Here is a 20,017-nt window from a genome sequence, read left to right as displayed (position 1 = left end):
TTAAAATTTGACATTTCGATAGTTATTTGCCCTCCGGTTGAAAATAACCCTGCTCCTGGATATTTTTTCTTCATACTTGCAAAAATGGAAGATTTCTCCTAATGCTTCCAAAACTCAACTAGTAATATTTCCACATAAAACAAAAGCTCTTCAAAAATGACGGGGTTGGTGGTCTGATGGCTACCGCTTCTGTTTCATATGCAGAAGGTCATGGGTTCAATCCCAGGCCCGTCCCTTTCCTCGTACTTTGTAGTTGTATATCTATCACTTGCTTCTATCTTCCATTCTAAAATCTATCACACTCAAACTATTCGTTCATAGCAAACGCTAGAACCAGAGACGGACAAGAAACCGTTTCCCTAACGCTTCCTGCTTCCACGCGCACGCCTTTCTTACGCCTGATACATAGGCAGTCTGCTAACCACAAAAGCAAACCTCTCCGCCATGCCTTTCCCCCAATCCATACACTCCCGCATGAACTGGCGTGGATGCAGTGGAATATACGGTCTACGTGGGAGCCAGTTCAATGCATCATCAATTCCTCCCCCTTCCCCTCATTGGTCTGCATTCTGACGTGGCAGGTGCCATTGTTGCCTAAAAATAGAAGATCACCAGCACTTATACACTGAGGATGCCTGTTAGTCCAAAGCAGTCATTCGGTTGGTTCCTTGTGTAAGTGCAGCTGATCTGGCGATACTGGAGTGCATCCACGGGCGGCCATTCAAGCTCAAGCTCAAGCTCATAAAACAAAAGCTCTTCAAAAATCACATTGAGGGCATTTAAGCCAAATGTAATGAATGTGTAAAATGTCTCTATCCCCTTATTAATAGAAAATCAAAACTTTGTCTTAGGAACAAGCTTTTGATATTCAAACAAATTTTCAGGCCAGCCATGTTGTATGCTGTACCAATATGGACTAGCTGTTGTAATACCAGGAAGAAAGCTCTGCAGAGAATTCAAAATAAAATTTTGAAAATGATTCTGAAGCTTCCTCCCTGGTATAGTACCAATGAGTTACATAGGATATCCAATGTTGAAACATTGGAACAAATGTCAAATAAAATAATCAATAATTTCAGGCAAAAATCGTTACAATCTTCTATTGCCACGATTAATGCGTTATATGATTAGGTTAAGTTAGGTTAAGTATATTAAAAACTTTTTTTTTCTCTTATAAGCAGGTGAAATCAACTCACCTGTAAAAAATCTGAACTGCTACGGCAAATGAAATGTAATATGTTGTTAACAAAATGTTAATAAAATCTTAAATTTGTTTTACCAAATTAGGATGATAGTGTTGTCTAATAACACAGAAAACCTAGATATAAGAAATGAATGTAATGTTAAGAATGATACTAATAAAGAAATTAAAAAAAGGTGCATTACGAGGTAAGATCTACCATATTGTACTCTTGTTGTAGCTGTTCTTGTTAAAACTTATAAGTTACGGTCGGAAGAGTATAAGAGTGTAACAAGCCACTAAGGCCCACTTATTTGCCCTAGATGATGAAGAGGTCGAAGTGGAAAAATGGCTCAATAAGCAACTGAGGCTGGTTTCATTTCATGAGACAAGTTCTTTCCAAGTTCAAGTGCTTATTTTTCGTTATCTAGGAGGTAAACGATTCCGAATCTGTGGAGTAGCAGACCTCCTACCCTTTAAAATAAGCTTCTTGTTACAAGGAATCTAAATGTCTAATGCCATGCAATCTGTTCACAGTTACAAAAAACGATTTTAAAACTTTTAAGTAGAAGCAATAGTTTGATACGCTAGAGTACCGATGCATTGTCAAAACCAGTATCACTCAACCAGCTTAGTGGCCGAAGCTGATTAAGGGGCGCGATTTTGTGAGTTAAATGGTGAAAAACTGTTTTCTCCAAAAGGTATAAATAGTGATATCTTTTTCTAATAGTAAAGAATGATGATTGTATAAAAAACGGCTACTTCATTTTTTCTCAATAGTAATGGAGTAGAACGACATGCACTGAACAAAGGGCACGGTTATACCACAAAAGATCAAAGAAAACTGGTCGCAGTGGTTCATCCCGAACATAAAAAAAAATCGAAAGTAGAACATTCTCAAAGTAAATTATTGCGAGAATTTCTAGAGTATTTTTAAAAGAACTAAAACGAATGCTTGGCAAATTGCAAAAAAAATCTTGTGAAATTTATGGTCTAAGCTGGAGGGTGTTCTTGGCAATACATCTATGTTGTATTCTTCAAAAAAATCCCGGTGATATTTCTGATCGAATCCTTCAAGAATGATTTTTGTAGGAATCCCTAAATTATCTTAGCAATTTCCAGTCTGATATATTTCTCGCGGAACATTACTAAAGGACCTATGTACAAATGAGAGATTCTCTCCTCTCTCGTTCTCTTTCGATTATTACAGTGGAATACTAATGATTTTGGGAAGTTTTTCACTATATATCGAAAGTCAATTCCCTTGACTAGCGTTTCATACAAAAAACGCAACAGAAGAGGTTAATGTGACTCAGTTATTAATGAAAGAGAAAGTAAACAAAGAGAGCCTCTCAATGTTAGATAGGTCCTTTAGTAATGTTCCGCGAGATTTATCTGTTTTATTAGGAAGCTCAAAAAATAATAATAAAGTTAATTTCGGAAGAATTACAGAACAAATATTAGAAGTACTATTTTGTCTCAAATTCCGAGCATATTGGCGCCTCAGCAGAAGTATGATGAAAATCCTTGAAATAATGTATGGAGTGATTTGTAGAAGAATCCGAGAAGGGATGTTCGGAAAAAATATGTAGGAAAAATCCCTAAGAAAACTTCAATTATCTGATGTAATTCGGTCCAAATTCTTGGAATGTAATTCCAGAAAGCATTCATGAAGAAACTCCGACAGTGGTGCTTAAAAACTTCTAAGCTTGAAGGTGTTCCTGGTGATATTTCTGATCGAATTCTTGAAAATTTCTGGAATGATTTCTGTATAGGATTCCTAAGATGATTATCCTAGCAACTCTTAGTGGGATTTATTCTTTTGTTTTTATGAGGAAGTTATAAAAGAAGTGGAGAATTCTCTGAAAGAAATTTTAGTTTGAAAGAAAGAAAGAAAAAAAGTTGAAACAATTCATGACGAAATTTTTATGTGTTGTTGAAGAAATTTCGTTAAGGATTTCATAGAGAATTTAAAGAAATTTCTTGTGAAATTTTAAAAGAAATTTAATAGGATGAATTTCTGGATGAACCTATAGAGAGTGGCTGAGAACTCACTGGTAGAATACATTAAGAAATTCTTGGTGGAATATGTGGTGGTATTTCTGAAGAGGTTTCTTGAAGACTCCTTCGAAGAGATGGATAGATGTGACCGAAACATATTGTTTTATAACACATTTTTGGCAAATTCCTCGTCTTGCCAAAACCTTTGAATGATTTCTGGTCAGAAGAAGTTTGGTGGAGTCCAATTATTTTCCAGTACTATAAAACTTGAGTTCTACAACAAGTTGAGCACAACATTTTTTTTTTCAATCACATAAAAGGCCACTTGAGGGCGCCACAAATCATATCAAGATGCACATATCATATTCTGCCATTTCTGGAAACTGTTGTGAAATGAATCATTACGCAACTCTTGAAATCACTTGCGTTTTTACTATTACCACACAGCATAATTCAGTGCAGAAAAGTAGGCCATTCCATGACAGAATGCTGTGAATGCAGAACTAATAGACTGTTTTAAGGCGAAGTAGGCCGTCATTGAAATTTGTACGTGTCGTTGATGATTGTTGCTAATTCATCGCACAATTTCGAATCAAAGAAAATCAGTTGGTTTTGCACTGACACAGCTGAAAAAGTATCAGCATACTTTATGCATGTTAGCACGTACAGTGATACTTTTTCAAGTCAATATAAACTATCAAGATTGAGTCTTGTCACTGAAAAGCCATCATTGATGCCAAAACGAATGACGAGCTACTTAGCCTTAATAAGTATAAGGATAAGAAATTGCAAAAAAACATATTCCAAACCAGTATATTTAAAGTCACCTTATTGTATGGTGCCATTGAGCTTCACTAGGGGGTCGCCAGCATTACTATTGTCGTTTTCGTTTTTAGGAACTGGGTCGGTGATCAAACACATAAACAAACAAACGTCAAGCAAATTGTAGTCCGGTTCGAACCTGAATCGGGTTGGGGTTGAAACTGTGATTCAGAACGGGTTGCGCCAGTTCCAACCTAGGTTCAAAAACGAATTCGACATATATCTATCCACAATATTGTTTGCTATAGCCACAAACAACCATTATCAATTAAAATATCTCACATCGAGTATCAATTTTCACACCTTCTTATCATATCACTTCCCAGCTGCATGGGTATTCAATTCATGTGTCCGCAAGAGTATTATTAGCTGTAGGTAACAGATATGCCCCATTGCAAAGATACGAAACAAACCGCTCTCGGCACGGTTGAACCCGAAAGCCGGTTGCACCACCATGATAAGTATTGCTCCAAACAGTGGCTAAATATCATCATCATCACCATGCCGGCTCGTATGTGGAGATGACGGAAAACATCCACATTTCACAACACATCCATCATCAAATGCTTTCTGTCTACGTACAGAATGCGAGATAGAGTATCATCACAGCAGTAAACGCGAAAATTTCATCTTATTTGCAAAATGACCTTTTTGACCTTGTAAAGGCCTCATCATAATTGCTGATACAAGCACTGGCTATGGTAATCTCTCACCTTTCGCAATCTAGAATACAGTCAACGCCACATAACTCCAAGCTATTGAAGGGGCCATCGAAGCAAGCAGATATTGAGTTATAGATCACAAAATCTGTGCAACTGCGATATAAGGGACTACCATCGAGGCAGCCATGAAAACCAGCACTTTACTATGGTTCTAATCCTCGATAACGAGATATAGTACGTTGACTGTACATGAATATAGAGAACCCTGCCAGTGATAGCACACAGGTATCACACCGAACTCTACGTTTCGTAACAAAGTTCATTCACAAAAAACTCGCGATATCCACCCCCCAGTCCTCATACTCACCTCCGACTCCCAGGTTGACCTTATTCGGGTTGGGATCCTTCAAGCAGGCCTGGTTCAGCGCAAACACTTCCACGGGGGGTCCAACTTCGACAGCGGAGAATATGCTCATCTTGACCTTAAGTGGTTGTTACGGATTACGGGACCAAACTAGGATAACTAGATTTTCAATTCCGCACAGTAAAGGCTTTCGATCCGGCGAAAAATGCACACACTGGTAGGTGCGATGGCGATCCGATAGATGGTTGTATAATAGATACTTTGCTTTCTTTTTCGAGGGATATATGCTACACCATTCCGGCACGACGACGAACTGACGATGTGTATGGCGCGACCTAAACTGACGTAGTAACCCTACAGTGTGTAGAAGAGAGAATCGATGCGAACGACTGATGGTCATAGATGAGGGTGACCGTATGGGGTGGGATGGGAATGGGAACCGCAATTTAACAATAGGGGAAAGTCGGCAAAAATTGGCACACCTTGATTTGGTGAGGTTTTTAAGAGAAATTCTCGCATAACTTATGATCCGCCCTAAAAGCCATTGGTAACCGTGTGTGTAGCTCATTGTTTCTGAGCATTTGAATGGATTTACACGTTGTTCAACAACTCTATGGTGAAGAAAGCATCATTATCTACCTACCAGTGATGTTGGTTTGGATGTTTATTCCTTCACTTGCTCAGAAACAACGAGCTACACACAAGGTTACCAATGGCTTTTAGGGCGTTATCTCAGAGTATGCGAGAATTGAATCAACTGCTAGCACAGAAGATACAGTCTATGAGTCGATATTGAAGGGACCATCGACTCATAGAAATATTGCCGCACCGCCACCAAACCGGATTCGCGCCAGTGAGACTCGCGACGCGCCTCAACTCGCGCGATTTTGAAATCAGTTTTTGAGTGTGGCGCTGCATTTCTTACGATGTTTATGAACACAGCGCACTATTGAAATATTAGTCCCAACGCTTGGAGATTGAGAAAAATAAATTTAAAAAAATTGTTTTGTCCTTATTTCTACCGGATCCATCATATTGAGTGATGGAATAGAAATTCTTTCTAAATCTGATGCAGGAAGAACCGTCAGATTACTTCAGAAAATTTATTTTTTTTTATTTCAAATTCAATTTGAATTTTAGTATGTTTTTTTATAAGTCGATTTCGAGTAATGAAACATCGACTCATTGGAGGTTTCACTGTACCAATAGTCGTTAGAGCTAGGTATGCTGTTCAGCTCAAGAAAAGTAAAATTTCAGCGCAAGAAATGGTCAAGAAATTTTCTACATCGAGCTTCATTTGAATTGGCATTTCTTTTTCAACTGCGCACTGCGACCAAAGAAAAATGCTTTTCTTGCAAGAAAATTTCCCACGCATCGACATAGGCGATTACTTTTCTGATGAAGTGCATTCTTGACTCGATATTATGTATTAATTATTATGGTATTAATTAGTTTTCATGACTACTTAGATCACAGTTGTTCGAAACCTTGGTAACCACAAAAATCAGTTCGCTGAAATGTTGATATTTTCTGCGAGCTCCACACATGGTTCGGAGATCCGTTGACCCACGATTCCCGTTGGAAATTTTGAACTAAGATCGTGTGATTTGTGTTTGTATCTGGGATAATACTTTGTAGGCCGCATTTAGAATGGTGATCGCTCGAAAGTTCTCACAATCTAACTTATCGCCTTTCTTGTAGATGGGGCATATCACCTCTTCCTTCCACTCCTCCGGTAGCTGTTCTGTGTCCCAGATTGTGCCTATCAGCCGGTGCAAACAAATGGCCAGCCTCTCCGGGCCCATCTTTATGAGTTCAGCTCCGATACCATCCTACCAGCAGCTTTATTGTTTCTTGAGCTTGGTGAATGGCATCCTTAACCTCCCTCAAAGTGGGGGCAGGTTGGTTTCCATCCTCCGCAGTACCGACAAAGGCATTTCCTACGTTGGTCCAGACCTTCATAGCCTGTGCTTCCACCTGACGCAGTTTCTGTCAGGACATGGTTGCTATAGACAGTACCTGCAATAGGTTCGGGCACTCAGAATCTCCTGCGTGCCCCGATTGTGCTGGTGTGGAAGAAACAGCGGAGCATGTCGTGTTCGATTGCCCCCGTTTCATTGTTGTGAGAGGTCGTAATTGCTCACTACAATATAATAGAGAGAATGTGTGCGGATGTCGAGTGCTGGAATGCCAGTAACTATGGCTGTCACTCACATTATGTTAGAATTGCAGCGCCTATGGCGCGCCGACCAAGTGTTGGTTTGCAGAGGATTAGCCCTGCCGAAATTGGTCCCTGTAACATTGTTTAAGTCGGCTGGGAGAAGCAGTTTGCTACTCCTGCTACACGTGTTGTGCTATATGCACTGGTCCCTCCCCGCAGAAATACCGTAAAGTGATTCCGGGGAGATAAGGGTCTGAGTTCAAGGTTATTTCGATGCACTGTTCACCCACTTGAGCAATTCTAAAAGAATTTGCTCTAGCACAGTGCATAGGCTGGTTTTAGCAGGTCGTCGTTGGTGCGGTCATCCCCGCATTCCCTGAGTTACCTTCTCAGCGGATCTGTTTGCAGATTTCCCCCTTGTAAAAACAAAAAAAAAACGCTCGTCCGTCAAAATGCTCCATCCTTATCCCTGCACATCACGGCTCGCGGCACGAGCCGTTGCGGGATGCGTTGAGCGTCTGATAGAACTTACGCGTTTCTTGAGACCGGCACTTCTGTTCCATCTCCTCGCACTCCGTCTCCTCCAGGCGGCGTTTTTTTCTCCCGAAAGAGGCGGGTCCTGTTGTTGCCGTTTCCGTCTATAACGTTCCACGTTTTGCCGGGTCCCTTGCTGCAGCATGACCGCCCGCGCTACATTCTTCTCCTTCAAAACTCCTGGCACTCCTCGTTCGAACCAATCGTTCCGTCGACTCCGTCCCACGTACCCGGACGTTGCTCTCTGCTGCATAGTGATGGGCTGCTTCTACTGTTCTCCAGCAGTCCTCAAGAGGGGCTCCATGCAGCTCTAGGTCATACCGGGGCGGCCGTCGTACCGTACGTTGTTAAACGACGGAGAGTTTTGGGCGCAGTTTGACCATCACCAGATAGTGGTCAGAATCGATGTTAGCGCCACGATAAGTCCTGACGTCGATAATGTGGGAGAAGTGCCGACCATCAATCAGAACGTGGTCGATTTGCAGATTCTGTCTGTTGTGTGATCTCCAGGTGTATAGCTGCTGGAAGTAGGTGCGTACGAATGGCCATATTCTCGGAGAATAATTAGTTGTGGGCCATTTTCGTTCGTCAGCCGGTGAGCGCTCAACTCTCCAATGGTCGGTCTGAATTCCTCCTCTCTGGCCAATCTGAGCGTTTAGATCTCCCATGATGATTTTGACGTCGTGGCATTGGGCAGCTGTCGTAATCGCGTTTGAGCTACGCGTAAAAAGCGTCTTTATCATCATCAGTGCTTCCGGAGTGATGGCTATGCACGTTTATTATGCTGAAGTTGAATGACCGGCCTTTGAGCCTCAACTTGCACATTCTCTCATTGATCGGCCACCACACGATCACGCGCCTCTGCATATCACCCATCACTAATAAAAGCTGTTCCCAGCTGCAGCTCTGGTAGATGGTATGATTACCTCTAAACGTTCGCACCATTGATCCCTTCCAACACACTTCCTGCAACGCTACCATGCCGAATCCACGGTCCTTCAGCACGTCGGCGAGTATGGCGTGTGCTCCCGATGAAGTTGAGAGATTTACAATTCCACGTACCGAGCTGCCAATCGCTAGTCCCTTTACGTTCGCTGTGATCTTCGCCGATTGTCCGGTTCGTATTCTCTCGTTGATTATTCGTTGCTTGACTTTTTTACGACTGGCTTGTAGGGCCTGACACCAAGCCCCTAGATTTCCGGAGGACCATTCCCCTAAATGTTCGGAGGACCATAGTGCACAATTTAGCTTAGAGTTCTTCTCTGGCACTCGGACGATGATCAACCGCCCCTGACATGGGGAACAGACGCTATTGGTGAGCCGCTCCTAACACAGAGTTCAGACGGCTCAAGGTTTGCAGAAGCAAAAGCAAACCCCTCCTTCCCTGTCAGCATACGACCAAAGTTCCCACCGAGGGTTGGTTACCCGAGGTTACTCGTACCCCGTCCAGTACTGCGAGCAGGTAGGGATAGGAGTTGCAGGGCAAGAGGCTAAGGACCGGCACAGAGGGGTCTATTTTATTCCTTCAGGTACGCGAGGTACCAATGGTACGCCATGCCCAGCCATTTACCAAACCGCTCTTCCAAGCTGCAAGAAGTAATTATGGATGAAAGGCTATAGAAATTTTGGGAAAAATTTAATCAGGAATCTTGGTCGATTTTGTTGAGGAATTTCTTGGAGAGTTCGCAGTAGATTTCTTGCCCTGGAGTAGCAATTTCTGGAAGAAACCGTGGGTGAATTTTGAACCATATGAAAATCAGCGGAACTTGAAGGAATTTATGTAGGCCAGAAAACACAAAAATCCTTAAACGAATATCTGTAAAAAAACCTGTATGAACCTATTAGGATTTTTGTGGCAGAACTCCTGTAGGAAAATCTGCTACAGTAACTACCGGAGAAATCGGTAGAACAATTGGTGGAAGAAATTCTGGAGTGAGAGTTTAGAGTAATACCTGGGGGAAATTACTGGAGGTAGTTGCGTTGGATTTCCCGGAGTAAAAATATGAAGAAATTTCTCCAAGTATTCTTTTGAAAAATCTGGATGAATTTCGGGACAAGGGAATTGATAAGAAACTCGAAGAAATCTCGAAAACTTATTCAAACAGTCTCAAGTCAGAAAAGTGAACAAACTTACTTTATCGATTCTACGTGTTTTGCAGACGAAATTCTACGCGTTCCACTCTAAACCAACTCGACTTTTCACTTTTAGAACGTTTAATTTTAGATTTACAAAAGGGCGTAAGCAAGATTTTCAACTTTCGCAACCTAACCGCTACTTTCACCGCTCCGTTGTATGGAGAGACAAAGTGACTTAACCACGAATCAAAACAAACGGCTACTGGAGTCGATTTTACACTAGAACAAAAATGTCGCAAGTAACTGAATAAACGGCTTATCCATTTTGTAATAATATTGTTGTGCGAAGTAAAAAGAACTACACTGAACGAAAGCTCTAGGCCTTACATTGAATGATTTGTAATACACATGACTGAAAATATTCATATTCCTTATTTTGGATGACTATTAAGGAATATGATGCATCCTCATGCATCTGAACAAAAATCATCCAATCGGAAATGACTTTTATTATATTTCCCAATGACAATAAGTAGAACAGTTGAATTAAGACAACACAAATGAATACCATGCAATGACTGACAGATTTTATTTTCTACCATGCTCCGAATCAAAAATCATTCAACTATCGTGTAAAACATCATACGGAAAACTAACGATCCTAAACGTCAAATTGTTTTGGAATTGTTTTACCTAAAAATGGTTGAAGCAGCGTGGTGTTCCTAGTTTTTGCCTTTGGATTTCACAGGTAATTTCATTTTTAAAGGATTTTTTCAGAATTATTTCTTTACAAATTATGTTTTACTTTTCAAGCCCGCATTCAAGTGTACCACAGTGGTAAACCACAAATCGTGCATCCCAAGGGCTTTAGTTAGAAATTTGGAGTCACATCAGAAGCCGCTTCATGCAGGTGTCGACGCCTGCGGCTTATGCGGCCATGAGATTCCTGGATTAATGTGAATTTGTGATGTTGTTAATTTACAATTAAATATAATGTGTATACACTATAAACGTTTGGTTATTGTTTGAAGTCGATTTGTATAATTTTTATTATCACCAAGCATGTAATGACGGCTGTTTTCTTGACGTATGAAAATCATTCAAACTCGAGCATCTTTTGAAAGGATGAAAAATACTTTCCAAGATAGAATGATTTCCATACAGTGCGATTTGTAAACAGATGATTTCACCGGAGATGAAAATCATCTTGAATGTGTCTGAAATAAGTATGGGGCTCGGATGAGGCAAAAATCATTCATCTATGGCGGGAGATTTCGTTCAGTGTACCTAGTTTTTGGATGCGAGCTGTACACTCAAAAAAAAAAAATCCAAACGTCATTGCTACACGGGAAAAAATTCTGTGGTAAAAATTACTATTGTAGCTGACTACGCCCATTCTTGAAACTACCATGGAATTTCAGACCAATTTACTATGTTTACAGTACATCCCACCACATTACTGGTACATTCGACAGAAAGAATTTACAACAATCTGATTTCGACAACAGACATGGTAAAATCAAGCGCATTTCTAGTCTGCTGAAAATTGCCGGTGCGAGCGCTTTAAGTTAACCCCCTAAAATGGTAGTTTTTACCGCACAATTTTTTTTGCGTGTACGTGAAAAATCACGTAGATCATTCCAAATTCATTTTACCTCCACTTCACCTGCCTAAGATAAAGATCACTAAACCATTCATAACTACCAAATATTGACTCGGTCATTTTTACTGAGGTTACCTATCGCGCTTACGTGAAATACACGTAGGTTCGTAAGTTCATTTTGACATCTGCATATTGTACGTACATTCGGTGTTGAGCTCAAATCCTAAGATGGCCGCCGCTTGATTTTGGAAGAACTACAGAAGCTACTGCTGCTTTAAACGCTGTGTAAGTAGATGAAAAAAAACCGAATTTAGTTTTATATCCTGCAAATAAAGAATAAAATAATATGTTAATCAGTCCACAGTGCGGGAAGTCTATCCTCCCTGCTCTTACGGCAGCCAGTATTTATAGCTCAGAAATCCCGTAGATACGAACAAGCAAAAGGTACCAGAGTCATAAGGAAAATCACATGAGATAGGTAGACATTGACATTTAGTACTATACCATTTAATTCCACTAGAGTTTGTATCCTTTGACAGATACGCGTATTTCGACCTCAACTGTAAGGCCGTCTTCAGTGTCGTGTACTAGACTTCGACTTGTGTAAGATTGATTTCAAGGTAAAATATGCTTTGAATACCGAAGAATCCCTGCATTACTATTCTTCTGAGAATTAAAAGAGAATTGCCTGAAAAATCCTGAGTAATAATCACGTGAGTCTGTGAAGGTTTCTCTGGAGTCTTCACAGTTTCTACCAGGACTGTTTTGGGGTTAAAAAGAGAGTTGATGCAGTGCTAATAGCGACTGAGTGCCTTCAAACGGGAACTTTACCGCAAATATTTATAAAAAATTGTCAAGGAATTCATTTATTGATTCTTTATCGCTTCCTTAAGGAATTCCTCAATGAAATTAGTTCAATAAACCTTCAATAATACAGCATGAAAACTTTTAACGATATCCCTAGAAATTACTACAGTGATACCTCCATGAGTCGATATTGAAGGGACCATCGACTCATGGAATATCGAGTCATGGAACAGCAATCCTTTGGATAGGCTGCTTCTAGGGACCATCGTAGTAACCATGAAATTTTGTTTTTAGTATGGTTCCATGAGTTGATATCGAGTCATGGAACATCGACTCATGGAGGTATCACTGTACAGATTACTTTGAGAAATTTTCCAAGTAAGCTTCCAATGTATTTATCCAGGGATATCTACAGGAAATTGTCCAGGAAATTTTATGAAACATTTTTGGAGAAATTTCTGAACTTCTGTAGAAAATCGAGCTGAACTCATGCGAAGATATCTGAACAAAATTCCTAACTGGAGATTTTTCTAGATGCAAAGGCAGCTTACTATCTAGCAATTCCGCAGATGAATTCACGAAGGAATTCATATGAAAATGGCTGGAGAAATAACCGAAGAAATCGGCGTAGGACTACTTCATTCTTGTATGGGTTCCCTGACCGAATTTTTTCAAGCTCCTGCACAAACCTGCTATTAAGGTGATTATACAACGAAGCCAAACTTTGAAATTTCAAGTGCGCAAGACGAGAGAATCTGACAACAGATCGCGTTGAAAGCCAATTAAATTGCTTGCTTGCTGGTGGTGACCAATGGGATAGATTTTCAACGCGGAGCGCTATTTGGTTCTCAAGTCTTGAATGCTCTTGAAAATTTTAGGTATGGCTAGGTGAAGATGAATCGAAGCCAAGGATCAAATTTTCAAGAGCACGGATCTGGAGAACCCAAACATCCGTTTGAGCTGAAACCCTAATCGATTGGTCACCACCAGCTAGTGACCAATCGATTAAGTTCTATAATCTATAAAAAAAACCTGATCCTCTGCCATTATGCATTACTCGGAGAGAAAATGCTTCGTAAATTTGGTACAAAGTCAACTTTCGTTCGTTGCACTAAACCCGTAGCCCACCTAGTGAAAGACTTTCACTAATCGGGCTAAGTTTTAGAGCTGTCAAATAACCGATTACAATAGAAATTCAGCGCTACCAACATTGACAAATTACGGTTTATGTCAGAAAAGTGACGTTTGCCTTCGTTTTAGGTGGGCTATGAACCAATGCACGAGTTCATTATTTGACGTTTCAGCGGTGCCGTGTTATCTACGTGGTCATGGTAACAAGTGAATTTGGCACCGCTCAAACGTCAAATTAGTGAATCCCATTGCAAAGGTCCATAGCCCACTTACGGGAGCCCAATTAAAACGAAGTGCAAATTAAACGTAGTGCAACGAACGAAATTCGACTGTATTGTAGGTCTTTAATGAATGTTCGAATCCTCTGAGCAGAATCTCAAATAGAGAAACTTTAAAGTAGATGGAGTACCGTGTACCTTTTAATTCCGCTCCTAAATGCTTATCTTTGACAGATACGCGTATTTCCGACTACCACTTGCAGTCTTCTTCAGTGTCAGTTACTCGTATCCACTGAAGAAATCGTCGCATCTCTCTACCTTAAATACTAACACCAGATAAGTACCTACACAATCAAACAACCTAGGAAACAATTTTCGACAGGAGTATAAGACATGACAGGTATACTCCTGTCGAAATTGTTTCCTAGGTTGTTTGATTGTGTAGGTACTTATCTGGTGTTAGTATTTAAGGTAGAGAGATGCGACGATTTCTTCAGTGGATTACGAGTAACTGACACTGAAGAAGACTGCAAGTGGTAGTCGAAATACGCGTACTGTCAAAGATAAGCATTTAGGAGCGGAATTAAAAGGTACACGGTACTCCATCTACTTTAAAGTTTCTCTATGTATTGTAGGGATTCGATTCGGTATGCTTTAGCTAGTAGAACTTGAGCCGGGCTTCAAATTGTCACTGTTATCCTATAATTAGTACAGGTGATATATAGAACAAATCGAACAAATTACACTAGAGTGTATTGCGGGTGATTGGGTGACCGTCTGTTTCAAACGAGGGTGCATCGCTATACCATCCACTCCAGTATCGTTCGATCGAATACGATATCCTAACTTTGCACATGGGATGTGGATTTCTAAGTAGAGAGTCTTTTGCGTAAGAACTATAGTAAAAGTCATTCAAACTTTAAGACTTTAGGGAAGATTTATTCGTGAGTGTGCCTAACAATTGTTTTATCAATCAATGATCGTTTTAGCTTTAAAATGTCGTTTGGATAAAAAGAAAATAGAGTTACGCTTGAGCTATAACGGAAAAAATAATCATCTTGAAGGAATGTGAAACTCCTCGCGTTCGTCTTCTTGGGTGTACATATAAACTGTAAATACCTATATAAATGCTCGTCGAGTGCTCTCTGGGGGATGCAATTCACATAAAAAATAATAATTTAATGCAAAGGTTCAGCTATAAAATAAACGTAAAACGAAAAGATGAAAATCGTCGAGTGCTTTGAGCGATTCCGAGAGGGGTTCTTCTGTCCGACGTGACCGACGTACTTTACTGAATCAGTTGCAACGTAATTGGCCGGGAATAACCCGTACTGATTGTTTACACAATCCTCGCCACCAGCCCTCGTCGATCTAAAAGCGAATTGGTTGAACACCGGTCAATTACAACACGTGTCGAATGAAGTGGAGAACGGGTCCATTTGGAATAATCAGAATTTATATCTCTTCTTTTAAAGAAAAATTCTTGATGAAAAGTTATGCCATTTTGCCAAATGGCATTATGCCAAATGACCCCCAGATGACCGACCGATTTAATGATACATACCATTTCGATGTGCGTGATTCGGTCGTCCGGATCGAAGGAAATCTCATCGTCGGCCGCGGCTTGATAGTCGTACAGGGCGATGGCCTGCACGCCCGGGATTGTCCGCCGACAGGATAAACTCTTCCGGTTCTTCCTGCTCGGGAGCTGCCGCTGGAGGTGCTACCTGAACCGGTGGCCACAGGCTCTGGCGTGGGTTCCGGTTGTGGTTTGGTTCTGGTTCCGGTTCAACCCGCCACGGGTAGACTCCTAGCGACCGGTGGAGTCCTCGATGGGTGGCCTCTTCTTCGGCAACGGCTGCTGGTGCGGGTGAAGGTGGTTGCTCAGGTCGTTGTACAGCCGGAAACGGCACTCGTTTGGGATGACATCCGGTTGGACGACCGGACGGGATTCTTCCTTTGGCAGTGTGATCTGTTTCTTTCTGTGAAAATACAAAGGCCTTTGAAATGAGACTCTTAACCAGTAAGGTTGTCATAGCTTTATTTTAAATATCTTAAGGTGTTGGTGCTGTCTCGCCTCTTTCTCACGGGAAACTTGAAAACAGCACGTACAGTAAAAGTCAAACGTTTATAGCATGCATAGGCTTCTAAAAGAATTGCTCAAACACAGTAGGGTCAGGCGGGGCAATATTGAGCACCCTAAGGATAAGCACGATTTAAGCCTACTTAAACGTTTCTTATTTGGTAAAATTGGTAACCATCTATTATCTTTTACATTATTACTTTGACCTCCAACCATTAAAAGTTTTAAAAAATGATAAATAGTTTTTCCAAATAACACGTTAAAAAATAGCTTTTTATCATCGGTTAAAAAAAACTGCGGGGCAAGTTGGGCACCCCCATAAAAAGATGCAATTTACTAAAGAAAACCATTATTTTTCAATGCTGGGAATATCCCAAGACATTATTGTTGAATATCTGATGGTATTTATCTTCAACTAGCTTAGTTTTTAAAACTTTTATCAAAACATAAATAACTTTTCATAAATTGCTACGATTTTACTTAAAACAAGATTAAATTGTTGTTTGTTTATATATTTTTTTAGAAAAAAATTGTTTTGTGCAAAGAGGATACCGTAAGTCAAGGCCCACAGCTAAATGTGGTTCTATAATTTCACACTTTTACTTAATTTTGAACATGGTGCTCATCTTGCCCCAAGGGTATAAATTTATTAATATAATTCAAAACAATTGAAAATTTTTTTAAATTTGATAAAAAGTTTTGCTCCTGATTATCCACAGAAGATTATTCTATAACTATACGGCCAAAAACGTATGAGTTAATTTGTTTTACCCCAACAAAAATATTACTTTTAAATGAACAAATCTTATATGAAAAGGTAAATTTTTGGACTTTCTATGTATTTTTTGAACAATATTTATGTTGTGCTGTTGATTTTTCAGCTGAAATTTAATGACCATCATATCAATTTAATAGTATTCATTAGAACCCCAAATAATTTATTGAAAAAAATCGGTAGGAACGACACAAACTAGGGGTGCCCATCTTGCCCCACATTCCCCTACATAGGCTGGTTTTAGCGGGTCGTCGTTGGTGCGTCATCCCCGCATTCCCTGAGTTACCTTCTCAGGGGAATCTGTTTTGCAGATTTCCCCCCCTTGTAAAAAAAAAAAAAAAAATAGGCTCATAAGAGAGTGCAAGGTGACGTCACGAACAATTCTCCTTCTTTGTCCCTCTTTCATCATGCTCAATAGACTGTCCTGCTCTTTGATACTCACTGCTGGAATTGTTTGGAGTTGACATTCACTGCTGGAATTGTCGACATTTTTTTCATATGGAATTTCGAGGTTATGTCAGACGTGCAACAATCTATGGACCGATGCACGAGTTCACTATCTGACGTTTGAGCGGTGCCGTGTTATTTACGTGGCCATGGCAACAAGTGAATTCGGCACCGCTCAAACGTCAAATTCGTGAACTCATGCACAGGTAACCCATGAGTCAGCAGTCAATAATTTGACAGCTCTATCTGTCGAACTTTAACCGTGATGGCAAAAACAGTGAAGCAACGGAAGCAACTCCGTTCAGCAGTGTGCGCGTTCAAAGAACACCGCCGCGTCGAAAACGGACATCGAGCGGCACTTTGTGGACGCAGGATATGCCCGTTCCGGCATCTACAACATCTTGGCACTATTAGACAGCAATCAGAGTATCGAAAGAAAGTCCGGTTCCGGAGCTCCTAAGGTGAAGTTCATTTCACACACCAAGTTCCCTAAGAAGGTGCTGCTGTGGCTGACAGTCAGCGATTAGGGAATGTCAAAGCTGCTCTTGTTTCGATCCGACTGACCGTGAACGAAGTAATTTATGGGCCACCCTACCCTTACTTATGTGTGCTGAACTTACCCTGATAGGCTCCGTTGGCGTGTCAGGCTGTTTGTTGAAGTTGCTGATAGCACTTCCGACTCCCTGCTCCCGACCTGTATTGATTGGGCCCTTCCGCTCGGGCTTCTTAGGCTCTACCGTTTCGGCATTGTTCTAAAACAGGAAGATACATTGTTTCATCGACATTCAGGACATAGACTCCGGCGAAACCTACCGCCCGCTTGGCCGCTTCCTCTCGGTCCTTCTTGTCCTTCTCCAGACGCAATCGCTTCTGCTCCTCGGCCTTCTTCCGCGTTTCCTCCTCGGCAGCCATCGCAAAGTTCTCGAACCGAGCCCGGATGTTGGAAGGCTTTGCCGATCCAATGTCCGGCTTAGTTTTAGTATAGTTAGTGCCGATTTTGTCCTGCTCCTGGAACCCTAGGGCCGATTTGTCCATCCGATCGCTTTGCACTCCGAACTTTCCTCCGAAGCCCTGAAATGGAGATTCGAAATCCTTAGAACTCTAAAGCTAATTGCCGTTTTTACGTTCCCTAAATTGAAAAGCAGGAGAAACCTTCACCGCGAGATGACCCAAAAGATAGCCCAACACCAATCGATAGACCAATTCCAATTACTCACAATCTTGTGATCGACCTGACTCTCGTGCATTTCGGTCTTCTCGACGTGGTCCCAGCCCAGAGCCGACTTGTCTTTCCTATCGCTCTGGACGCCAAATTTGCCTCCGAAGCCCTTGAATCAAATACCAATTCATCTTGACCGTCAGGCAACTACGCATGGTGATCCCCAGAGCGTTATAATCATTAATCTCCATCAAACCTATGCTCACCAATCCTTCCCGACGATTTTCCCATGGAAGTCTTAAATTTAGAGTTATCTCTAAAGAACAGTCAAGATAATTTCCCGGAAATTATTAGAGTAATTTCTGACTACATCCGATGCTTCCATGAAAAAAATAAAGCAGTATCTGACGAAACTGCAAACAAAAAAATCTGGAAAACTCCAGTAAGGATTCCTGAAAGAACTCCTGGAATATTCGAACATAAATTGCTAACATAATTATTGAGAAAAATATCTAGTAGTTTCCTTGAATAATATCCTGCAGGGTTTTCTGAAGAAATCCCTTAAATAAACATCGGACGAAATCGAAAATGTGGGGGAATGATGGGTGAAATCATTGAACTAATTTATGAATGTGGTGTGAATCCTTAAGTTGAATGAGTCAGAGAGGAAAAACTTAACTAATTACTTGAGAAGAATTTGAAAGATTTGGAGGAGGTCTTCCCTGGATAAAATGCTGGAGATATTCATATATATGTTTTGGAGGAACTCCATGAGAAATCCCTGGTCGAATTTAATTAGGAATTCCTGAGAGGATTTTTTTAAAGCATTTGCTGAGAGAAATCGTGGTTGATCTCTTGAGAAAATTCTTTTGAAAATAGTTAGAATAATCACAGGATTATAAAATTATAAATACTAAATACTGAAATATTGAAGGATTTTTGTAAGATTGAAAAAAATATAAACGAATTTCTTTGAAAACTGTGGAATAAACCTATAAGGACTTTCTTGGACGAACTCCTGGAGGAATTTTTGGAAGATCTCCTGAAGCAACAACTGGCTATATCGGTGAAAGAATTAGTGGAAAATATTTCAATGAGTTACACGGATAGTGCCTGCTCAACGATTTCTTGGAGTAAATTTTGAAGAATTATCTAGAGGGATTCCCGAAGAAGACCTTGAATTTTAGTGAAGATCCTGTGGAATAGTCGTGTAAGAGCCCCTGAAGATTTCTCTTGAGCCAATAGATACACAAGGATTGGAAAAGTGACTTTAGATACCATTTTGGTTAAAAAAGAAACTGAGTGCTTCGGTCATACTTTGGTCAATATCTGTTTTTCGGGTACTAATTTGCGTTCTTCATAAAGAGTAACGCCTCAGTGCATTATTTGAAATGAATAGCTTTATAAACACAACGCGAGTTCATGAGTATTATACTGACATTCAAGGAAAAGATTCAAACTCTTAAGATTTCTCAAGTATTTTCACCTGCCTTACATTAGGTTCATAAATGCTTACTTCAAATTTCTTAATGTACAGGCCACTTATATTTTGTCTTTAATTTCTTCTGGAATTCTGCTCAGAGGATTCGAATACATTGAAAAGAGTAATTATCTGATGTATTTTTGAAAATACTTAAAAATCATTCCTGGAGAAATCTCTGGGATAGTATCTATTTAACAACTGGAGAAGTGATTTCTTGAGGAATCCCTGCCTAGGGTAATGCTTTAAGAGGTTCATTGTGATATTACTTGTCGATTCTTCTAAAGTTTCCCAGATCAACCTATTGCCTAGCTCCGCTCATTTAGCTCAAAATCTTGAGAAAAATGGATTTCACTCCATCAAATCATGTCAGTTATTACGAGTTTTCTCATAATATCTTAGTAAAACTGCAGTGGTGAAACGATAAATAGAGAAAACAAAACCATTAGGGTTCTCATTTTCAAGAGCACAAATCTGCAGGACAGGATATTTCTTGTTTTTTTTTTTTATCAGG

General features: G+C 40.3%; 1 pseudogene; it reads right to left on the bottom strand.

Annotated features, from left to right (window-relative positions):
* Window positions 1-14,737: 14,737 nt before the first annotated feature.
* LOC5575643 lies at window positions 14,738-18,198 on the bottom strand (annotated as a pseudogene).
* Window positions 18,199-20,017: the final 1,819 nt, after the last annotated feature.

The sequence above is a fragment of the Aedes aegypti genome, unplaced genomic scaffold, assembly GCF_002204515.2.
Source record: "Aedes aegypti strain LVP_AGWG unplaced genomic scaffold, AaegL5.0 Primary Assembly AGWG_AaegL5_hic_scaff_1657_PBJ_arrow, whole genome shotgun sequence".
In the NCBI taxonomy this organism is placed as follows: domain Eukaryota; kingdom Metazoa; phylum Arthropoda; class Insecta; order Diptera; family Culicidae; genus Aedes; species Aedes aegypti.
Note: the sequence above shows the minus strand (reverse complement) of the source record. Positions and strands in the feature narration are given on the sequence as shown.